Consider the following 23621-nt stretch of genomic DNA (forward strand, 5'->3'; position numbering starts at 1 on the left):
AGGATATCTGATTCTAGAAGCACTTCAGAGGGCACAGGATCATAGGACGTAAAGAGATGTAATCCGCAGTACGCAGGAACAATTTAGCAGTACATAGTGTCAGTTATGAATCATACTATGGAGAAAAGAAGATTGACTAAGGTTAGGATACTCTGAGCAGTTCTGAAGCGCTTTTTTATTTTCTTAACATTTGTACATTTATATGTAAAGTTAAAAAAAACTGAAGATATATTTATTTGACCAATAATACTGTGATTTCAAGTCGTTAATTTTTATTCCTAATATAGCATTAACACCGTTGACCAAAATGCTAAGACGACAGTCATTCAGAAGCTATTTATTATAATAGCTAATGCCGCTTAGACATCTTATCATAAATCATAACGATACACCTATCATGAATTAGTTTGCAAAAGCGCAAAAGCAAACAGCGATAAAAAGATCGTTTATCTTATTGATGTTGGTTTTAACTCAGAGAAAATGCAAAGAAGGCTACGCTGATGCGAAAGACGCACAAAAAAAGGCAATCTACTAGTTTTAAGCCTTCACTAGGCATAAAAAGTAGGTTATGAACGGAATATTACATATACCTACCTAAAACATTGTGCGTTAAACTAATGATAACTACCGATTAAACGATATAAAAATTTGTATCGACTTGAAATCGATATAAATTTTTCATGCGTTATTTGTCTCGAATTTTATATATTTTTTATCGCGAGGTATGATCTAGTTTTAACACAGTTTTATGGGTATATATGACTGTTATCATATCATAAATTTTTGATCAGCTATGAAAAAGGTAAATAATCTAGTAAAAATCTAATTGGCAATCAGACGTTTCCTAACCGTATAAAAGCGTAGGGTAAGTGCAATAATCAATGAGTTTATTAAAATTTCTACTTACTTTCCTTGGATTTTTTGTTTAACATAATGCAACGGGTTTCGTTTATATAAATTTTAAGCATATGCATTTTATATGGATGAGGTCAGAATATACGTGACAAGGTTGGACTTTTCGTTTCAAGATCAAATTTTAACAGGATTCGTGTAGAAAACTAAAAAGCAATAAGCATAAAAGTTATAATAATGTAATGCGAGTATACTGTAAGAAATCGATTTAAAAAATAGTATACAGTATTACGTAGCTCCGTTTTAAATAAATATACATTTTATTGAATTTTAGTGCGCAAATGGATTTCTATCCGTCAATGAGAAAATAATAATTACATTTTCATAATTATGTAATGGAAGTAAAAAGGAAGAAAAAATGAGAGAAGTCGTATCGAAGAGTGACTGAACAGGTTTCATAGCTCGTTATTATGAAATGAATGAAGCTACGCCTGGCTGCGACAAATTCGATTTTATTATTTGTCCAGTCAACGTCCGAAACTGTGTCCAGAATGAGTGATGACCAGCATTGTCCCTGCTTCGTTCTGATGATAAGGGCTAAATGAATAACGACCCTGTCTGCCACCCCTAGCAGGCTCCACCCACGTCGCCTGGCCGACTTTATCAGACTAAATATTTTACTCGTCAGCAAGCACAGTCCCCTATGATTGGGGGTGCATTTATCTCGTTTTTGAATCCAGGGCAATTATTAAATGTTCGGCTTACTTGGTCGAATTAAAATGACATTAAAATTAACTATCAAGGGGACGTAATGGTTAGCGTGTTTAGCTACCGTGCTGGAGGTCCCGGGTTTGATTCCCAGGGCGGGTGAAAAAAATATTAGTGATTTTACCATGCACTTTAATATTTATTTAATACTACCCAGAGGCGCAGGAGTGATCACCTTGCCTTCGTCTAAGTAACGATCGAGATAACACTGCGTCAATACGATGCGGTGCCCTATGCACCATTGGGTGCGGATAAGAGTTGGTACAACGTTTACTTTAATAAAATGCTTAACATTGGGCAAAAATAGTCTGGCTGCGAAGAGGTAAGAGAATAAGCATGTCATTTATATGAATGAGTTAAAAATTAAAATACGGAAAATGATACAAAGGAAAAATTATGTATTTCAATCTTAATTGAGTAAAATAAATAAACATTGAGTGTAAGTCCCTCTTCACGTAAACTTTAAAAACGATCTCCTGAAAAAACAAGTTTTTTTTAAAAATATATGACGTTGTTGAAAGGAGTGAGCGATATGATATGTGACGCGTTTCATCTTATTATGACATTATCAAACACTCTGATAATGTCTGGAGTGTTTGATAATATCTTAATAAGACGAAACGCGTCACATGTCATTTATACAAATAAAAGTAGAATTCAATCAAATAACCGTGTTTAATTTTGGATATATTACCCAACAGCACATTTAAAAGGCTGCTGAATTTTAATAATAGTAAATATTTAAAAACATTAAATTCTACGTTACAAAATTTGACAATAATTATTAAAACTTTGGCTCAAGGTTTTGTCTCGATAATTAAGGTGGATAATTACGTAAATGTTACCAAGAAATTGAAATTGAAATGACATTGGAGTAAAGGATTGTATTATGGAGAAGATTTATAAGGATCCAATAAATATTAATTAATATATCTGTTATACAGAGATATAATATTGATGTAAAGTTGATGGACACATAATATGAAATTGTAATGATTTTATCATCTCAAATGAAGATCATTGCGCGATCTTAATGATGTCAAGTATATTTTAATTGTAGGATATAAATTCGCAGATGTTTATACCGTGAATAACTCCTAACATCCTGTTTCAATATTTACATACACATGTTTGGTATTGCATTGTTACAGCGATGTCAACACCAACGCATTTATTTTTATCGAAGGCAAATAAATTGAAGAAGTGTGGACATAAAGATCGCTGGGTATCAGTACCAAAATGACATATTTCACAAGATAATTACGAATATCGCTTCTCATTGAGCTGGTAGTTGAGAAAAACTTAAATATTCTTCTGAGTCATGGTTCTTGTGACTGAAGATGATGATGTTTTCTGTTGTGACGTGCATCATGGCTTCTCTCCATCTGAAATGATATTGTGCCATCCTCAGCATTTTCAGGAATGAGATTCTTGTATCAATTTCATATTATTTGGCTTCTTCATCGCGATTATCTTTCTTTTACTGTATCGATTTCCACGACTCTTAATATTTTATACACTGTCTCCGGCACCTCTATAACCTAAGTGCTGTAGAGTTTGCAGTAGGAAGAGTTTAGGTAGGCGTTCTCTCACATGCAGTTAGCTGATTATGAAGTCATAACATTTTACAAAAACAGACTGATGTTCACACAGAAGTCCAGAGGAAGACAGAGAAGATGGAACATAACATACTCGTATATCTGTTTTAATATACACCCTATCTTCCTTTTCTTCTATGTTATATAGTGCGGTCAGGTAGAATCCAGATTACAGATTCTGATTGATCAAATCACAATGAGTTTTCTTGCTTCATGGCTTATAAAAGGATAACCCTTGAAGCTTATGGTAAATTGCTATCAATAGATCGTTTCGTATGTCATATGATACATACTTTATGGTGTAAGAACATGCTGTTATTTGCATACCACGAAATGTTGGACACATTTTTAAAATAAAAGACAAAAAGCCAGTAACTCGTTATACAGTGCTAAAATCACTGAAGTTAGATCACCTTGTGTGATACATACGAGTTACATATCGCTCACTACTTTCAAGAACATCATAAATCAAAAATCTTCAATTTTCAGTTGTGCATGTTTTCGGAATGGCCAGAAAATGTACTATATTCCAGCAAAAGAGGCATATTTTTAACTTAATATTTACCCGCTACAGGGCAGAAAATGTTGTTTTTACATTTTTAGAAAAGGTATTGTTTTTTTTTTTTTAAATATACTTAATATTTTTCAAATGGAGAAAAAACAGTCAGGTTTTACCTAAAAAGATCTGTTGCACAGTAAAAAGTTCGACAAGTGGCTTGATATTCATTTTTAAAACATTGTGTTATATTTTTAAACTTTAAAAACGTTCTCCTAAAAAATCAAGTTTTTTGGTTTATGACGTTCTTGAAAGGAGTGAGCTATATGTAGTGTCAGATTCATGATCTCATATGCTCAAATTTCCTGTCTGTACCGACTACGGAAAGGTTGGTCGTCGGTTGCTACTCGGTTAAGTTGAACTTCCAGCTTCCAGCGATGACGTCAACAGGTCAGTTTGCATTGACTCGTGACCTGCTTGGTTGACAGAATGTCCTTTTCGTCGCATTGTGTATTTCTGTTTGGCTAAGTCGGAGTTCAGAGCCAGCAGTGGTAATAAATACGCGGATTATTGCGGCGCAGTGACTAATAAATGCCCTGTGACGGGAGACGTCGGACGAGAGGGACAGACGTATCCGAGTCTGGACCGAATGACTACATCCGCACCGTTCTCGCCTGGAACACTATGAAATATTTGAGCAGAGCAGGATTTGGTGTGTTAATTTATAATACATGTATTGTTGTGTTTAATTGATTATGCTATGTGGCGTATTGGTTTTAAATGTTTAAAAATTAAGTTTTTATAAAAACTTTTTTTTTGGTATTGTTGCAATATACTCATAGTTTTTCAACCACATTAAATTGTCTCATTTGAACTTTTTTAGATTAAGTATTTTTTCATTTTTAGTATTTGTTTTTAAATGCAAATATCAGCAGTTTAGGATTTGTTATAATTAAGCCTTGTTAAGCATTGTTACTTATTTCATATCTATTTAAAAATATTTAAATTGAATTTTGTTTTGTGACAAACGATGTACGCAATGGTAAAAAAATTGAAAATCAAATGAACGAGCGCCTATTTTAAAATTCAATTTCGATTTTTTTCTTCCTATCGTGCCACTCCTTGCTCAAAGCTTGAAATCATGGCAACTAAAATGTTTTCTGCAGACGATCTAAACAGCATCTTAGAACCACAGTGGAACCCCTTGCTTAAGTTTTAAGCCAATATATATATATATATATATATATATATATATATATATATATATATATATATATATATATATATATATATATATATGTATATATATATATATCTTCTCTGATACTACATTGATCAATTGATATTTTATGTTAACATCCTTTAAACGGTTTTTAAAAAATTACTAATTTGTTTCTTCAGAATATTTAATGTTTTCGATTTACAAATCCTTATCAAGCACCTATCGATTTTTGGGGTTGCTTTGTTTGTTCTGGCAATCCATCTTTTAAAAAAACTATTGAAGACTAAAAATATGATTTCATCCATAGTCGGTCACATGAAGCTAAGGTGTCTTTAAATCGATAGGGTTTTATTTGAATATTTTACATTGAATGTTTATTTATCTGTTTATTGATTTTACTGCTGGTGTTTTTTTTATATAGCCCGATAAATAATCGAGGAAACGTAAGTTATATTTTGCTAATTTAATGCTATCCTCGCGTTTTAAGAAACGAGAGATAATTTTTATAAACCATTTTATTAACGGTGACACAACACATGATTTATTTTTACATTAGACGATTTCAGTACTACGGTGCTTTGAAGAAGCGTCATGTGAGGGTAGCTGGAATGTAACAATAATACAGCATATAACTATAAAAAATATATAAGTTTTATATTAGTGACCTACGTGCACATTTGACAACAATATTCATCGATTAAAACGCATTTGTCATGAATTTATTTTCAAGTGCTACTAAATAAATGTAATGATTCCTAACTTAGTTTGCTCTGAAAGCTTCCGCCTTACTCGCAGGTCTGGTATAGAAGCTCTTGGTTTCCATTCGGACCCAAGATTTAGTATGCTGAATATTTTTTATTTATTTACATAGGTACCTACATGATTGATGGTTGTGCAACCGATCCGGCACTGCTCCACCCCACACAAAAGTCTACCCCAAACACAGCACACGCCAGGCCGGCTATTCAGTCGATACAGCTGTCTGGCGCGGCTATCATCTACCGCTGACGGCGACGTACTAAATTCTCCATCCTTCCTCCGTCGATCGCGTGCAGTAATTCAACATTCAAACTTCGAATCTCTTATAAATTAGCACATTGTCCCAAGTACCTACCGGGACAATTATTTTCAAGTGCATTTCGGACCGTTTGATCAATATTTATATTTTTTAAACTATTGTTCAAAAGTTTTTTTTGTTGCAATTACTGCAATTTTTCTGTGGTTTTCGTATGTTTTTGGCAACAATAGCATTGAGAGATTTATTGTGTAATTATTTCTAAAATGGTGTTTATTGAGTATCATGACGGTTAAATGTTTATTTTCGTAGAATAGTAAACAAAAGTGACATTGACGTTTGGGTGGGCGAGATATAAAAATATCTGTGTGTGTTTGACCGTGTTTTTTTTACCAGTGGAATGTGTATACGATTTTGATCATTCTGTTCAATTTTCTGGGATTTATATCTTACGGATATATTGGAAACGTGTTTTAAATCGTAAGTGAATAATTTTAGTACCAATAAAATGTCGGTTTTGATTTTGAAGTGTTATGGGGTTCCATCCCTTGAAGGGTATTATTGATTTGTTGTTTTCTGTGGGCGTCATGGGGTTTTCAACATATTTTATTTTATTTTTTGACACAAGGGTTTTGTATTTCATTACGAACAGATAAAACATTATCATAATTCATTTTTTAAATATGTTTTATTAGGTTAACACTGCGTAGCATTAACGCAGTGTTATCTTGATCGTTAATTATACACATGAAAGCAAGGTGCTATTATCTTATTTGATCTCAAATATTGTTCGTATTATTACTTTATATTCTGTTATAATAGATTAGGAAGAGTTCTTTGCGGTGGTATGGACATGTGGTGCGAATGGATAACGAGAGAATGACTAAGAAAATCTATGTGGCGTATGTGAGAGGGAAAACAGAACGTGGACGACCGAAAAAGACTTGGCACGATCAGATCAATTAGAACCTAAAATTTGGCGGTGTCATAAGTCTGCGTAATCGGAGGGCATGTATGATAGATGTATGGATGTGAAGGAGACAAGGAGTGTATGTCAGGATAGAAGAGTGTGGCGTTCCATCCTCTCTGCCTACCCCTGCGGGGAAACGGCGTGATAGTAGTAGTAGTAGTATAATAAATGTTTAAGATCATACTGTACCATTTTAATATTGGATGCAATGGATGATGCAATGTTTTTAAAAGAAAAAAATTAATGTGGAATATTGGCAATAATGCAATTCAAAATATTACTAACTAACTAACAATCACACCGCCTTCCCGCAGGAGTAGGCAGAAATAATAGAATACCTGACCACAATCAAGTACCCATTTGAAATACTTGATTATACTAAGTTTTTTTGTTGTTGTATATTTTGGTTAGCGTGTTTAGCTAACGAGTGGGAGGTCCCGTGTTCGATGCCCAGGGGGTGGAGATAAAAATAAATATCAGTGATTTTGCGCTCTATTATTTATTTAATATTACCGTGATCACCTTGCCTTCATGTAAGTACCGATCAAAATAACGCTGCATCAATACGACGCAGTGCCCTATGCACCGTCGGGTGCGGATAAGGGTTTGATGAAGGTAAACATAACGGGTCCGTCTCCGTAGTGTAATGGTCAGCACGCTCGGCTACCGTACTGGAGGTCCCGGGTTCGACTCCCAGGGGGGGGTCAAATAAATACAAGTGATTTTTCAACTCTGATTTTATTCAACACTACCCTGGACTGGTACCTGAAGCGGAGGGCTGATCACCTTTCCTTCGTGTGTTAATGATCAAGATAACATCGCGTTTATATGATGCAGTGCCCTATGCACCATCGGGTGCGGATGAGGGCTTTAAAAAAACATAACTTATTTATTATTACGATTTGATTGTATGTATGCACAATGTATGGTATACGACTAAGCACAATATTTCATAATTTAGTGTAAGCATCTCTCCCTCACTCCCACACAGAACCGAATTATCCCTCGGCCGGATAACTTATGAATATTGTTCTCGGGTTGCCTTCGTTTTTTCGGTCGGCCGTCTCGCCTTTATCGCCTACAAATCAGGGTTTAGTTGTTTTGTGCGGGCCTCCCTAATTTATATGCCATCGCCGCGATTCCACGACGCCTTCTCACTATGCTAATGTATCGCATTCGTCAAATAAATTAAAATGTATTGTTGCGCTTCTAACCTTAGATTTGTCATATTATTTTTTAACATCTCATTAAAGATGAAGAAGAATATGGAAGTCTGGGCATTTACGGGGCTGACGACCGTCATAGGCCGGTTTAAGTGATCACTTTACACACGTGGAAAATTCACCAATTCTACCCATTATTGACAACCACACTACTCAAATTCTTGGAAGTTCTATATATATGAACCAATTTAGAAACCTTGTTCTTGAATCACTAGAACTTCACTAGAGACATCTATTGGTGAGATGTAAAGAAGCTTTTTACTAAGCAGAAACTCTTATATTATACTCTTAGATTTGTCATTATTTTTATTGTTATTGTGGTTGACCAAACGTTGTGACAGTTTACTTGTCATAAAAACAGTTCAGTATCGAAAATTGGCGTTTATTGTAAATAATACTCGTGATAAAATATCGCTCACTCCTTTCAACAACGTCATAAATATATAAAAAATATCGTGAACTTTCAGTTGTGCATGTTTTCAGAATGCCCAGAAAATGTGCTATATCCCAGCAAAAGCGGCATATTTTTAACTTAATATTTACTTGCTACATTTTGTGTTATTTTTGCATTTTGAAGATGTATTGTTTAATTATTTTTCTAAATATAATAAATATATTTTTCAACAGGAGTAAAAACTTTCAGGTTTTACCTAAAAAGATCTGTTGTACAGTAAAAAGTTCAAAAAGTGTCTTGATATTTATTTTTAATACATTGTATTATATTTTTAAACTTTAAAAACGATCTCCTGAAAAATCAAGTTTTTTGATATATGACGTTGAAAGGAGTGAGCGATATGTTCTCTTTTCAACAGTAAGAAGGGTTTTTTTTCTTACCTATAGATTTAGCGTTCAATATGTAGTATTTTTTTACATCCCATCAAAGATGAAGTAGAATATGGAAGTCTCACCAATAGATGTCTCTAGTGAAGTTCTAGTGATTCAAGAACAAGGTTTCTAAATTGGTTCATATTTATATATATATATATATATATATATATATATATATATATATATATATATATATATATATATATATATATATATATATATATATATATATATATATATATATATATATATATATATATATATATATATAATATATATATATATATATATATATATACATATATATATATATATATATATATATATATATATATATATATATATATATATATATATATATATATATATATAGAACTTCCAAGAATTTGAGTAGTGTGGTTGTCAATAATGGGTAGAATTGGTGAATGTTACACGTGTGTAAAGTGATCATTTAAACCAGCCCATGACGGTCGTCAGCCCCATAAATGCCCTGACTTCCATATTCTTCTTCATTGTTGATGAGATGTCAAAAAATAATGTGAAAATAACTCCTGTAATTGGAGATAATCCAGATTTTGTGAACAAGTATTGGGACACACTCAAAATGTTCAATATGTAGAACTCCATTTTAATTTATGCATTAAATTTGAAATCAAACACTGATTTTTTCAGTCTACTAAGTTGTATTTTATTGTTAAAAACACACAAAAATAAATATTTTGACAATTGTTTCGCCTAGTTATGGCATTTTCAAACATGGGTATAAGGTGTTGTAATATCTGTGAATTGACTGATTTTTTTAATGCAATATTTTAATGCAATACCTTCTTCGTCGCTCGTCTTGTGCCGTTATTTTTCGATTTTTAACGACTTTTTGACAAAATTTATGTCTTAACCACGTTGTAGGTAATTAAAACAACATTATTGACTTCTTCATATAAAAACAACTTATTAAAATACGTATTCATTTAGAACTCGTAAATCATTTGAATCGATGAAATATGGTCGCAATTAAAATGCATTTTAAGTATCTTTGATTCAATAGAAGATTTATGAATGGTATTTACTATATCCGCCTCGGTAGTCGTGTGGTAAACACATTGTGCTCTCATCCATGAAGTTTAGATTTGTTTTCTGTCGAGTAGTTTTGCTGATAATATTACAAGATACTTTGAAATATATTTTTTTGAAGATGGGAGTTGCATTTATTTACCTTGCTTATTATGTACAAGGGTTATCATAATAAATCGATTTTTGTTTCTTCTTGATATTTTATTTAATTAATTTTATTCTGTGTTGGCAACAGGAGGGATAATCTAGTGTGGACCAATCAGGAACTTCTCAGCATTTTCTCATTGCTGGGAGGAAACCACGTAAAACTCCTCAGGAGAAGTCAAAATGTTGACTGTCGTCATTAGACCTTCCGTTCCACTAGAAGAGTGTTTGGCATTTTGTGTCGTAGCTTGGGATATTTTGATTCATAACATTTCCCTCAGACGAATGAATTAAAGACGATGGAATTAAAAGTGAAGAAATTAATACCAATGTAAGGCTGAACTAGGGATAGTTGAAAAGATAAAGAAAAGTTAAAAAAAGGTAATATTAGGCATGTGGAGCGAATGGATAACGAGAGAATTTGATTAAGAAAGTATATTTGGCAAATTTGAATGGGAGAACAGAACGAGGTCGATCAAATAGAACCTAAAATCTGGTTGTGTCAAAAGTCTTCATTACCGGAGGGCATGTATGCCTAGATGTACGGATTTGAAGGAAGCTAGGAGTGTGTGTCAGGACAGACGAGTATGGCATTACATCATCTCTGCTTACCCCTGCAGAAAACGGTGGGATGGTACCTAGTAGTAGTAGTAGTAGTAACAGTAGTCGTTTCATTACTTTTAATCTGGGTTGGAATGTTATATGGCATTTTGCTTACTTTTAATTTATCAGTAAGATAGCACAGAAATAAATTAATTCACTGTATTTCGTGTGTAGATAATATTAACTAACTAACTAACTAACCATCACGCCGCTTCCTCGCAGGGATAGGCAAAGAGAATAGAACGCCACACCACTCTGTCTTTGCAAACATTCTTCGCCTCTTCCAAGTTCATGCATCTCCTTATACATACCCGCCGATTGTTACGACTCCTAACCTGACCACTTTCAAGTATTTGGCATACCTGATCGTGCCATGTTTTTCTCGGTCTTCCTCTGCTCTTTTTTCCACTTACTTTACTTTAGATAATATTAGAACAGGATATTTCATCATTGGTATAATTCCGTCAACCAAAAACAAAAATAAGCCTTCTGAGACAACGAGTCGGTAATCAGTGAATCAATGAATCAGTGAACGGGAGAATGAGCGGATCGGCGTTCGTAAACGTGATTCTATTAAAATTGAGATTCAGATATCATGGTCTGTTCAGTATCCGGACGTATCATTAAGATCCATTTGTTCACGAACGACCCACATCTGGTATAACAAGAAGCGAAGCAAGTCAAACACAGATGAGTTTGGCAATCTATACTACCTTTACGGATGGTTAGGTGATTAGTTAGCAATCCAGTCAAATGGCGATTTTGGCGTTCGTGAAAGAATGCAAGGCCAAGGAAAAAGCCAGTGACTTCAGATAAGAAAAGGGTAGATAGGTACCTTTAATCTTTTGCTACTGTTAACTCCCTTCAGGTAGGCACTTTGAAGCGACTTCTAGCGAGATTTTTGCGAAGTAAACAGCAAAATATATTCTTCAAAATTTTACATATCGCTCACTCCTTTCAACAACGTCATATATAAAAAAACATGATTATTCAGGAGCACGTTTTTAAAGTTTAAAAATATAAAACAATGTATTAAAAATAAATTACTGGCCACTTATTGAACTTTTAACTGAGCAAATGATCTTTTTAAGTAAAACCTGAAGGTTTTTTTCTCCATTTGAAAAATATTAAGTTTATAAAAAATAATTAAACAAAACCATTTCTTCAAAATGTAAAAACAACACTTTCTGTCCTGTAGCGAGTAAATATTAAGTTAAAATATGCCGCCTTTGCTGGGATATAGTACATTTTATGGGCATTCCGAAAACACGCACAACTGAAAATTGACGATTTTTGATTTATGACGTTCTTGAAATGAGTGAGCGATATGTGTAGATATATGGATGTGAAGGAGGCGAGGAGTGTATGTCAGGACAGAAGAGTCTGGCGTTTCATCCTGTTTGCGTACCTTTACTGTCGTGATGGTAGTAGTGAGACCCAACACCCAATACTTTATCGTTCTTTCGGCGCGCTGAAGTGACTCGCCGGCGAATTGAACCGGGTCTGTTATTAGAAGCGAATTAATCATCCGAAACGTCTGCCTAGGTACCTACCTTGTAGGTAGGTAGGTAGGTAGTTAGGTACCCGCTCCTCGCGCGGACTTCCTAAAATGGCGCTCGTCCATCAGGACTCGTTTGTGAGATCGGGTATACTGGAGCAACATGTGGATGTGGAATGCCATGCGCTGTGACTGACCACTGACCGGCGACTGCCTAGCAAAGTAGTCTATTAATACTTTACACACATACATAATAATTTCATTCTGGATTACTTTTATAGTAAAGCATCAACTCAATATGAAATATAAAAAATATATATATAAATAAGAAACAGCTCCTACCCCCTCTTCATCCTTCAAAGTTCCAAGGACCTAGAATTTTCACTCATGAATTACATGAAATTAAAGTAACTTTAAACATAAAGAGTAAATCCACTCACGAGTAGGCATAGGCTATGAAACTTTTAAAGTTGAAGCCTGAGTAGGGACATGATAAACGGTGTTGCATAAGCCGTAGCTAGATTTCAGAGTCACTTGGACGTTAGGTAATTAAAAAAAAAAACAAAAAAACACAACTCTAAAATTTAGACTAAGCTTAACCATATACGTATATGGTGTTTGAAAATGATGTCCAATAGATTTTTTAGAAATAGTGCTATGTACCAAGTAAAACTTAAATAAAAAAAAAAATATTTAAATAATTGTTTAGAATGAATTATTGTTTACACTCGGGAATATATCATTTTAGGTTTATTTTGAGCTTCTTCTTCTTCTTCTTCTGCTACAAAGCTTCTTCTTCTTCTTTTTCTAGATCCTAAGGATCTATTTGTGCCTCCGCTTGTAGATCTTGGGATGTTGACTCCCAGCTCTGCTGTCCAAATTTAAAACACAGTAAGGGACATTTTTTTGTGGTACGTTTTTTTTTGCATTTATGGACTAAGTAGACTCTACTTAGTCCGAAAATGCAAAAAAACGTACTACAAAAAAAATGTCCCTTACTGTGTTTTAAATTTGGACAGCCGAGCTGTCTTTCCACCTTTTTGGAGGTCTGCCTGGGGGTCTGCGTCCTTCAGAGATTCAAAGGATATTTTGATAATATATGCAAATAATAAGTCTGGGCATTCATGGAGCTCACGACCTGGCACTAGCTTGTTATAAAATATATTGTTATAAGTTTGTAATTATACGCTGTTTAAAATGTATATTTATGACATTATCTATAATATACGAAGTGCTTCATTTAGGAATATGACAAATTGAATAGTTTCCGGTGTAGTTTATCGTGATATATATATGTGATAGACGATAATTTATGCAAATTCATTGTTTTTGTACGAGCATTCAAATCAAACGTTTTTTACACCAAAGTTTTGACCATATATAATAATTGGCTACAGATTTATGCTTCTCTAGAACAGTGTTCCGCAAAGCGTGTGCCGCGGCACACTGGTGTACCGTCTAGTTTTGTGAAGACAACACACCTACAAATAGCTGAGCTTAATTAAGCAGGCACACATTTCGTATTTAACATAATATTTTGTGTATGTTTTCGCATCATATTAGTTTTAATATGAAATAATCTTCGATATTTTCATTGGTGGACCTCTAAAATTTCTTGATTTGGCAGGTGTATCTTGAATAGAAAAAGTTTGTGGAACACTGCTCGGCTTTCCAATCTTAAAACAAAGTAAGGGACATTATTTTTAAATAAACTTTTTTTTTTGCATTTTTGGACTAAGTGAATCTACTTAGTCCAAAAATGTAAAAAAAAACATTTAAAAAAAATGTCTCTTACTGTGTTTTAAGTTTGGACAGCCGTGCTCTATCTAGAGCATATATATTTGAGCAATTAAAACCCAAGCATTCAGAACGTATGTACTTGATGAGCAATGAGCAGTTATGATTCACGCACTTTATCGGTGTTCAGATCTCGCATAGGTGTTATTGTACCTTTGCTCTGAGCAGACCTTTGTTCCTTTCCATGACCCCGACTGAGATCAATAATAGTACAAATGTAGGTCCGGTGTCAACTCGTCCACTCGCCACATGTGTTATACCGCTCACTCCTTTCAACAACGTCATATATAAAAAAAATTGATTGTTCAGGAGATTGTTTTTAAAGTTTAAAAATATAATATAATGTATTAAAAATAAATATCAAGCCAATTATTGAACTTTTTACTGTGCAACAGATCTTTTTAGGTAAAACATGAATGCTTTTTCTCCATTTGAAATATATTTAGTATTTAAAAAAATTATTAAACAATCCCTTTTCTTGAAACTGCAAAAACAACACTTTCCGCCGTGTGGCGGGTAAATATTAAGTTAAAAATATGTCTCTTTTGCTGGGATATAGTACATTTTCTGGGCATTCCGAAAACATGCACAACTGAAAGTTGACGATTTTTGATATATGACGTTGTTGAAAGGAGTGAGCGATATGTGCTCTATCGCCATCTTCATTACTAATCGCTAGAGTTGCATTATTTTCTCGGACCTTATACCGCGTCGGGTTTCATATCTGGGCTATTGTTGCCTATAATCTCGAATGCTGATTCGTCGGATCGTGATGTTTTGGATCCATATTTATAAGACACAGGTCTTATACGGATTGCTGTTGTCCCTTTTGGAGCTGCATGACGGTGCATAAATGTATTATTTATAGAGGCACGTTCGTTTCGCCGGCAGAGAGAATCGGATGAATCGGTATTGTTTGGGAATAGCACACTTTGTTGTGATATGTCGAATAGTCATATTTTTCACTAAAGATTCGCTTTCATAACTGCGATAATTACATGCGGCAAACGTCCCGTCCCGTTCACGAATAAATAATCGCCATCGGAGGAACTCGCAATCAGTGATCGGCAGCGCTAGAAGCCGGTCGTGTCTCTGCGCACGACTTAAAATAATATCGAAATTTGTCTTTTAAAAATAAAATGTAATATTTAAAAAAAAAAAATATTACGTATTTTTTCATAACACTGTTTTCGTATTGAATAAATAAGTTTTTCTTCGAAATAATTACATGTTTTTGAAAAGAAAAGATTAATTTGAAAAATGTAAAAAAATATTTCTTCAATGTATCTTCTAAAGAAAAAATCTAATTCTAATATGTAATATAAATAAAAAATGTGCGTGGAGAGACGTCTGACCCTTCGCGCAACCGATAGCTCACTGAATTGTATGTTTGCGAGTACTCCCTTTAAGACATTAAGAATCAAGACTTAAGCTGTTTAAAACCATATAAAACTAATTACAACGGATCATTAAAAAATAATCACTCAACTCAACCATAGATGGTGCCCAGAACTCGCATGTGAAAGAAGATGTCAATTGAACGATATGTATACAACTTCCAAAATTTGAATAGTGTGATTACTTATACACGATACACGTGTGACATTCAACATTCTACCAATCATGGGTAGAATGTTGAATGTTACACGTGTACAAAGTGATCATTTAAACCAGCCTATGCATGTCGTAAGCCCAATAAAAACCCACACATATTCTTATTCACCTATGTTGAGTTTATATTTTGTTGCTTGATAGTGAAAGGGATATTCGTGATTCACTTTAGCTTTTCTTATCGATTCAACTTTTTATACAAACGCGCGTAAATTGGTACCGGTTTTTTTTAAAAAAATAATGTATTTACAAGTATCATATAGTCGAATCGTAATAATTTTATTTTAATGACCTGACGATGGAATGATTTTCCGAAACCGGTAGTCACGAATAAGTGTTTATAAAAGTGGTATTACAGAAAGTAAACAATGTATGATAAGGAGAGTGTTATATTACCATACCTACCACAAAGTTATTAATGCTTTTAATATACAAAATATATCATATAGTTCTTAGCAAATACTAGGCCTAGTATTTGTTAAATACTAACTTAATTTTCTTTAAACCCAGGTAACATATGACGTAAATGTTTATTTCAAATATTTTTAAAAACCGTTCTTGTATTGTAAAAATTAGTTTTTCAAGGAAATAAATAAATCGTTTAGAAAATAAAAGAACTTTCAAAAGGTAATGAGTTAAAACAATATATATTCTTAAAAAATCCAATATGTTTTCTAAAAAAAATGCTAGCGACCTGACGACCGGCTCTATGCGTTGCTGGAAGCCAATTGAGTTTTATTATTGCGAGTATTGCCTTAAGTATCAGTTTAATTAAAAACATGCATAAGTTTTTATAAAAAAGTAAAAACTGTTGACATATTGATAAAAATATATAAAAAAATAATTTCAAATAAAAAAAAAATTAAAATTAAAAAAAAACTGTACTAACATGAAAATTGTTTTATATTTTGCGTATTCCGCGATAAGAGATAATTTATAAAAAAAATATTCTGTATTTAGGTATAAAGTTAAAGATACTATTTCATGTGTTATGACAGTTCTTTTTGGCGCTAGTATCGTCAGCCGAAATAGCTCAGTTGGGAGAGCGTTAGACTGAAGATCTAAAGGTCCCTGGTTCGATCCCTGGTTTCGGCAGCAAATTTTTATTGTGTTAATATTTTTAATTTATTTTATTTTATTAACATTGAATTTTTTTTATGTAAAAAATGCTTTTGAAAAAATATATACAATACATATAAAGTTGAGATATTATATTTTTGTCTGACTTGCGGTGTTTAAATATAACTAACACTGCCAACTAACAATCACGCAGCTTCTCTGAAGGGGTAGGCAGAGAGGATAGAACGCCACACCAATCTGTATTTGCAAACAATCTTCGCCTCATCCACATTCATGCATCTCCTCCATACCCAAAAATATTTATGCTTTTATATTTATGTTAATTATCGTTATGTACAGTACTTTATTAATAACAAGTACTAAATTTATATATTAAATGTTAAAATCTTAGTAGGCTCAAAAAAACACTGCTTTTTGAGCCTACTAAATTGTATTTTATTGCTAAAAAAACAACATAAATATTAATTTTGTGACAATTGTTTCGCCTAGTTATGGCATTTTTCAAACGAATGTGACGATTATATGGACAGATTGTCCTTATATAGCTATAACGAAGCAAAACAGTTGACATAAAAAATATTTTTTGGGTTTAAAAAAAATTAATAGTTCTCAAAAAATCAGTGTCTGATTTTAACATTTAATTTGGACCTACCTAAATTAAAAGGTAGTTCTACAAATTAAACGCCAAATCTATTAATAAATAAGCAATTATGTACTTATTTTTTAAGCCAATCCAGTTCAATTATAAGTGATCACTTAAATCACCAAATGACAGGTCGTAAGCCCGGTATATACCCAGACTTCCATATTACCATCTCAATGCAAATTTAATTTCTGCTGCGTTTTCCATACCAGAATGGGAGATCGACACCTTGTTATTATCAAATGTCAAAAATTAGAGGTTAAGTGTGGTTTGAAAAATAATTTGGCACATGCGCAATAGTGTCAGATATCAGAAAAATTGCTGAAATTGACGATGTTTTAGCGAGTATTTTTGCCTAGAATTTTCACTCTTGAATTACCTACATGAAACTATAAGTAGTAAGTTTCAACATAACGAGTAAATCGTTTAATCTGTACAGCTCTATTTAAATTTATGTATTAAATAGAGCTCTACAAATAGATCAAACACAGATTTCACGAGTCTACTAAGTTGTATTTTACTGTAAAAAAACACATAAATTAATATTGTGACAATTGTTTCGCCCAGTTGTGGCATTTTCAAACGAATATCTTGTCTTTTGAATATTGAAAGCATTAACTTTGTGGATCATATTGATATATTATTATTTAAATGTGAGTGGATCAGAACACAAAGTATTTTTATTTCTCGAAATAAAATAGAATATCTTATCGTTCGTTTGAAAATGCCATAACTAGGCGAAACAATTGTCACAATATTAATTTGTATGTGTGTGTGTGTGATTTTTTAAAACAATAAAATACAACTTAGTAGACGCATGAAATTTGTGTTTGATGTAACAATTAATACATAAAATAAAGAGTATATCCATTCTCAAAAAGTTATAGGCTATAAAAATTGAAGCCTAAGTAGGACCATGATAAGTGGTGTTTAAAAAAAGTGGTTACACGATCAATGCTCAAGAGTGGACGACACAGATAAATCCATCTCCGATCGCGCAGTCAATATTTTGTTTCTGTTGATATTGACCATTGACGTTTTCGTATTAATCTTTGCGATGAAATTCAGTTAGTTTTTCGACAGAGTTGGATGCGCATCTTTCTCCCCTAACATTTACCGTTGCCTCACAAATAAAACTATTCCTGTTCCCCCTATTAAACGGGGACTTTTAATTTTAAGGGATCATCTATCGTGACAGCAAAAGCCGTGTCTGTCTCAGTAGCTTTCCGAGAACTGTTAATCCCAGTTGGGGATACTATGAAGAAGGTGAAACTATTTTTGTAATAGGGCTTCTGTCTGAGAAGTAATATGATAATGTGATACTGCACGGCGTTTAGGAGGGGAACAGTGGAATATAGTGTTAACCTTTGGCTTCAAAAGTATTTTTAAAAACCTTTGAAAGCGTGCGAAGAAAGAAAAAAATCTTGTCACCCATATGGTGCATAGAGAACTGCTTTCGCTTGATGTGATGCCAGTTCAATCACCAATTATAGGACTATCAGTCCCGGACTCTTATAGTTTCTTGGATCGTCTTCGTGAGTTTACAATCTTTGTTTAGTCTTTCTTTCATGGTCACTCTTCAACTCGACGTACCCGCTACGACGCATTTCGAATATAATTTTAAGCCAGGTTAAGCCGCATCCGTAGTGTGATGATCAGCACGCTCAGCTACCGTTTGGGAGGTCCCAGGTTCGATTCCCAAGGAGGGGTCACTTAAATATTAGTGATTTTTCACATTTTTATTTATTCAATATTACCCTGGACTGGACCTGAAGCGGAGGGCAGATCACCTTTCCTTCAAGTGTTAACGATCAAAATAACACTGCGTTTATATGATGCTGTGCCCTATGCACTATAAGTTACGGATTTTGAAGAAGAAAAAGGTCAAGCAGGTCGTTCTCTGTGGTTTCGCTGTGTCTGCTCTGGTCTCTATCCCATATGCGGCAATCGGTCTTACACGTGTCTTCTACATTTTTACTTTGCTTTCAATATTCATGTGTTTATTATTCTAGATTTTTCCTCTTAGGCAGCCCGATATTGCAGCTGCTTTATTGACCTGTCTTAGAGTCTCATCATAGAGGTTGCTAGCACTACTGACGCCAACTCCCAGATACTTGAACTCCATATAGCTAGGAATCTTCCAAATGTATATTTTCTTTCTACGGCGCTGATCACCAAACTATCTCACTAATTAGCGACGTCTCCACGATATGTCCATAATTTATTGGACACCAGTTGGCTTCTTCCAATCTAAACAGACTATAAACTTATCCTTTATTTAAACCCAATTTCGTCCGTGAGTCAGAAACTTCGGAACTGATTTGAATACGAGTTCGGAACAGCAGTCGGCTCTAACGAGTGCCTATTTTTAGATCGCAAACTTGAACAAAGACTTTATGGCGTACGAGAAGCATTTGCTAATTTTACGAGACCCTAAAAATGATGTATGCTGATATTTTTAGCAATGCTCCGTGTATGATTTAAACTTTTTACCATATGTCCACTTTCATTTATGAGCTCTAATTTTATTATGTTTAAATTCCATCATTATACTGATGTTTTCGGCAACAATCCCTTATGCCTTATCCGTACCCAATGGTGCATTGCATCAAATTGAAGCAATGTTAAGTTGAATATTAGTTTCATGAACGCAAGGTGAACAATCTTGTGCCTCGTGTACCATTCCAGGGTAATATTAAATACGTTTTACGTGGTAAATACCACTATTTCCTAAAATCTATTATGACACGTGTTTCGATGCATTCCACGTCATTTTCTATCCGCATTTTCAAACACATACGGTGTTTGAACACAACTCTAAAATATAGACTTAGCTTTACATACTGTACATGAAAATGATACGGAATGCATCGAAACACGTGCCACTGTAGATTTTAATACAATAAAATGTTGTATTTACCAAGTAATACTTAAATTAAAAATGGATAGATACTACCATTAATTTCAATTAATGAAAATAACACATTTCGCTTATATTAAGTAGCATTATATGCGCACATTAAAACTGTCACATTTCAATACAATTTTAACTCAAGATAAAAAGTATCTACTTTATTAAAGTTATGTGCAAATTATGCAGCATTTTGAGTGTGTCCAAATACTTGTTCACAAAATCTGGATTATCTTCAATAATAGGAGTTATTTTCGTATTATTTTTTTGACATCTCATCAAAGATGAAGAAGAATATGGAAGTCTGGGCATTTACGCGTCAGCCCCGTAAATGCCCAGACTTCCATATTCTTCTTCATCTTTGATGAGATGTCAAAAAATACCTAATTTAAGTTTATCTATGTGTTGTTTGATTAGCCCTCTTTTTATCCCAATCTATTAATCAATTAAATTTCATTAAAATGCATTTCTATAGTTTAGGCAAGCGGTTGATGACAAATTGGGAAACATTTATTAGTTGTAATGAACCCCAGATTAGATTAATGTGAAACTAGTCTTAATTAGTTGGGAGATTTATGTAACCAGCTTTATACCATGTATTACATGATCAAATTAATTAAAAGTGCTCTTAATTACTATTAAGGGAGATGGAAGTTCTTAAATATATGTATTTTATCATGAACACTTTACTACTACTACTACTACTGCCATCACGCCGTTTTCTCGCAGGGATAGGCAGAAAGGACGGAACGCCACTCTTCTGTCCTGACATACACTCCTCGCCTCCTTGACATCCATACATCTAGCCATACATGCCTTCCGATTACGCAGACTTTTGACACCACCGGATTTTAGGTTCTGATTGATTTGATCGTGCCAAGTCTTTTTCGGTCGTCCTCGTTCGGTTTTCCCGCTCACATTCGCTACATATATTTTATTAGATATTCCCTCGTTATCCATTCGCTCCACATGTCCACCGTAAAGAACTCTTCCTTATCTTTTCAATTATTCCTTGTTCAGTCTTACATTCCTTTCTTAAGTCTTCGTTTAACAATGATTTTCCACACATTCGTTTGAGGGAGTACATTTCAATAGCGTTCACTCTGCTTTTATCCTTCCTCTTCCAGTTTCATGTTTTGCTTGCATTCATGTCGGTACCAGCACGCCGTTTACTTACGAACGATAAAATCAATAAATTAGATCAAACAAAATGAACAAAAAAATAAAGTACCGAGAATCAAATTACATCTAGGCACTTTTTCTAATCCTTATCCGTACACAGTAAAGTAAATGTAAAGTAAATGCATAGGGCACTACTTCGTACACAAGCAGTGTTTTTATAATCGTTATGTACAATAAGAAAATGTGGCCAACCGCAACCCTGCGCTTCAGATACCAGTTTAGGTAATATTAAATAAGTATCAGAGAGAAAAATCACTTAAATTTATGTTGACATAATAAAAAGAACAAATTTATATAATAATTATAATAGCGCCATTTTGACCCCCCTGGGAATCGAACCCGGGACCTCAAGCATGATCTATGTATTAACTTTATAAAACCCTCATTTTTGCTTTCAATTTTTCTCATATTAAATATCTAAAACTTGAGAAATTAAAAATGAGGATAATGAATGGTGGTAAGCAATTAATTTTGAAATTTTTATAGAATCTAATTTTCTAATTCATCATTCGAAAATAAAAAGTTTATGGTCAAATAAATATGAAATATGCGGCTGAAACGTCTGCTTAAAGTACCAACACACAACGGCATAATATCCTAAATATAAATAATCATATAAACGGCTGTGAAAATCTAAGAAATTTAATTTAAAAAAATCATTTTACGTTATGTTATATAATATTATTTTTTTTCTTCTGAATCCCTTAACTCATCAAATATTTTTCAAAATCGAATTTTTCTTTCACTTCGAATAAGATTACATTTAATAACATTTTATTCATAAAAAGGTTTTTTCTTTTCTTTATTTCTTTTTTCTTTTTTATAATGATGAGCACACAGTACACTCCCACACATCCAGTTTCCGTCACGCACGCGACCAACAAAAAAACATTGTATGCATTTGAGAGTTTAAATACCCACACCGCATCACCTGAACCCACAGCTTCCCAAACTCATTACTAAACTTACATCATTATTCATATTTTAAATATTATTTTTTATTCAATTTGAAATATTTGGGAAATAAATACACCAATAACCTTCCTACAGATGTAAAAAAAATTAAGAAATTAAAATGCTATAAAATAAATTAAAAGACTTATGTTTATACTCGTTATAATAGATATAATACTTTTGTTAATCAAAGAATTAAAAAAAATATATATATATACAATATATATATATATATATATATATATATATATATATATATATATATATATATATATATATATATATATACATATATATATATATATATATATATATATATATATATATATATATATATTTATACTACTACTACTACTACTACTACCATCACGCCGTTTCCCCGCAGGGGTAGGCAGAGAGGATGGAACGCCACACTCTTCTGTCCTGACATACACTCCTAGCCTCCTTCACATCCATACATCTAGTCATACATGCCCTCCGATTACGCAGACTTTTGACACCGCCAGATTTTAGGTTCTGATTAATCTGATCGTGCCAAGTCTTTTTCGGTCGTCCACGTTCTGTTTTCCCTCTCACATTCGCCACATATATTTTCTTAGTCATTCTCTCGCTATCCATTCGCTCCACATGTCCATACCACCGTAAAGAACTCTTCCTAATCTTTTCAATTATTCCTCGTTCAGCCTTACATTCCTTTCTTATATCGTCGTTTTTAATTCTGTCATACAATGATTCTCCACATATTCGTCTGAGGGAGCGCATTTCAACAGCGTTCACTCTGCTTTCATCCTTCCTTTGCCAGTTCCATGTTTCGCTTCCATACATTAGTGTCGGTACTAGCACGCCGTTGTGAACCGCTAGCTTGGCTTCCATGGACATATTCTTATTCCCAATCACTCTGTTAAAAGCACCATTTATTCTATTCCCTGCATTCACTCTTCTCTCAATATCCTTATCCACTTTTCCATCCCTTGTGAACATGCTTCCTAGATATAAAAATTCTTGCACCTGTTCTAGGGATTCATTGTGCACGATAATCTTGCATTCTGTCAAATCTTTCTCTCTTTCAAACACCATGACCTTTGACTTACCTTCATTCATTGCCAGATCATTTTCCATACATACATCGTACATTCTTGACACTATTAGTTGCAA

The 23621-nt window shown here is 33.4% G+C and overlaps 1 protein-coding gene and 1 non-coding gene across 2 annotated transcripts in view; both read left to right on the plus strand.

Moving 5' to 3' along the window:
- DAAM (disheveled-associated activator of morphogenesis-like protein) overlaps nt 1-23621 on the plus strand; it is a 221026-nt gene that overhangs the window by 18113 nt on the left and 179292 nt on the right. The gene's annotated exons all lie outside the window — the stretch shown is intronic.
- TRNAF-GAA (transfer RNA phenylalanine (anticodon GAA)) lies at nt 16719-16791 on the plus strand. The gene has a single exon. It is a non-coding gene; the product is annotated as a tRNA-Phe (tRNA).

This window comes from Brachycentrus maculatus, unplaced genomic scaffold, assembly GCF_059751285.1.
Source record: "Brachycentrus maculatus isolate JH-2025_06_01 unplaced genomic scaffold, ASM5975128v1 h1tg000242l, whole genome shotgun sequence".
Taxonomy (NCBI): Eukaryota; Metazoa; Arthropoda; class Insecta; order Trichoptera; family Brachycentridae; genus Brachycentrus; species Brachycentrus maculatus.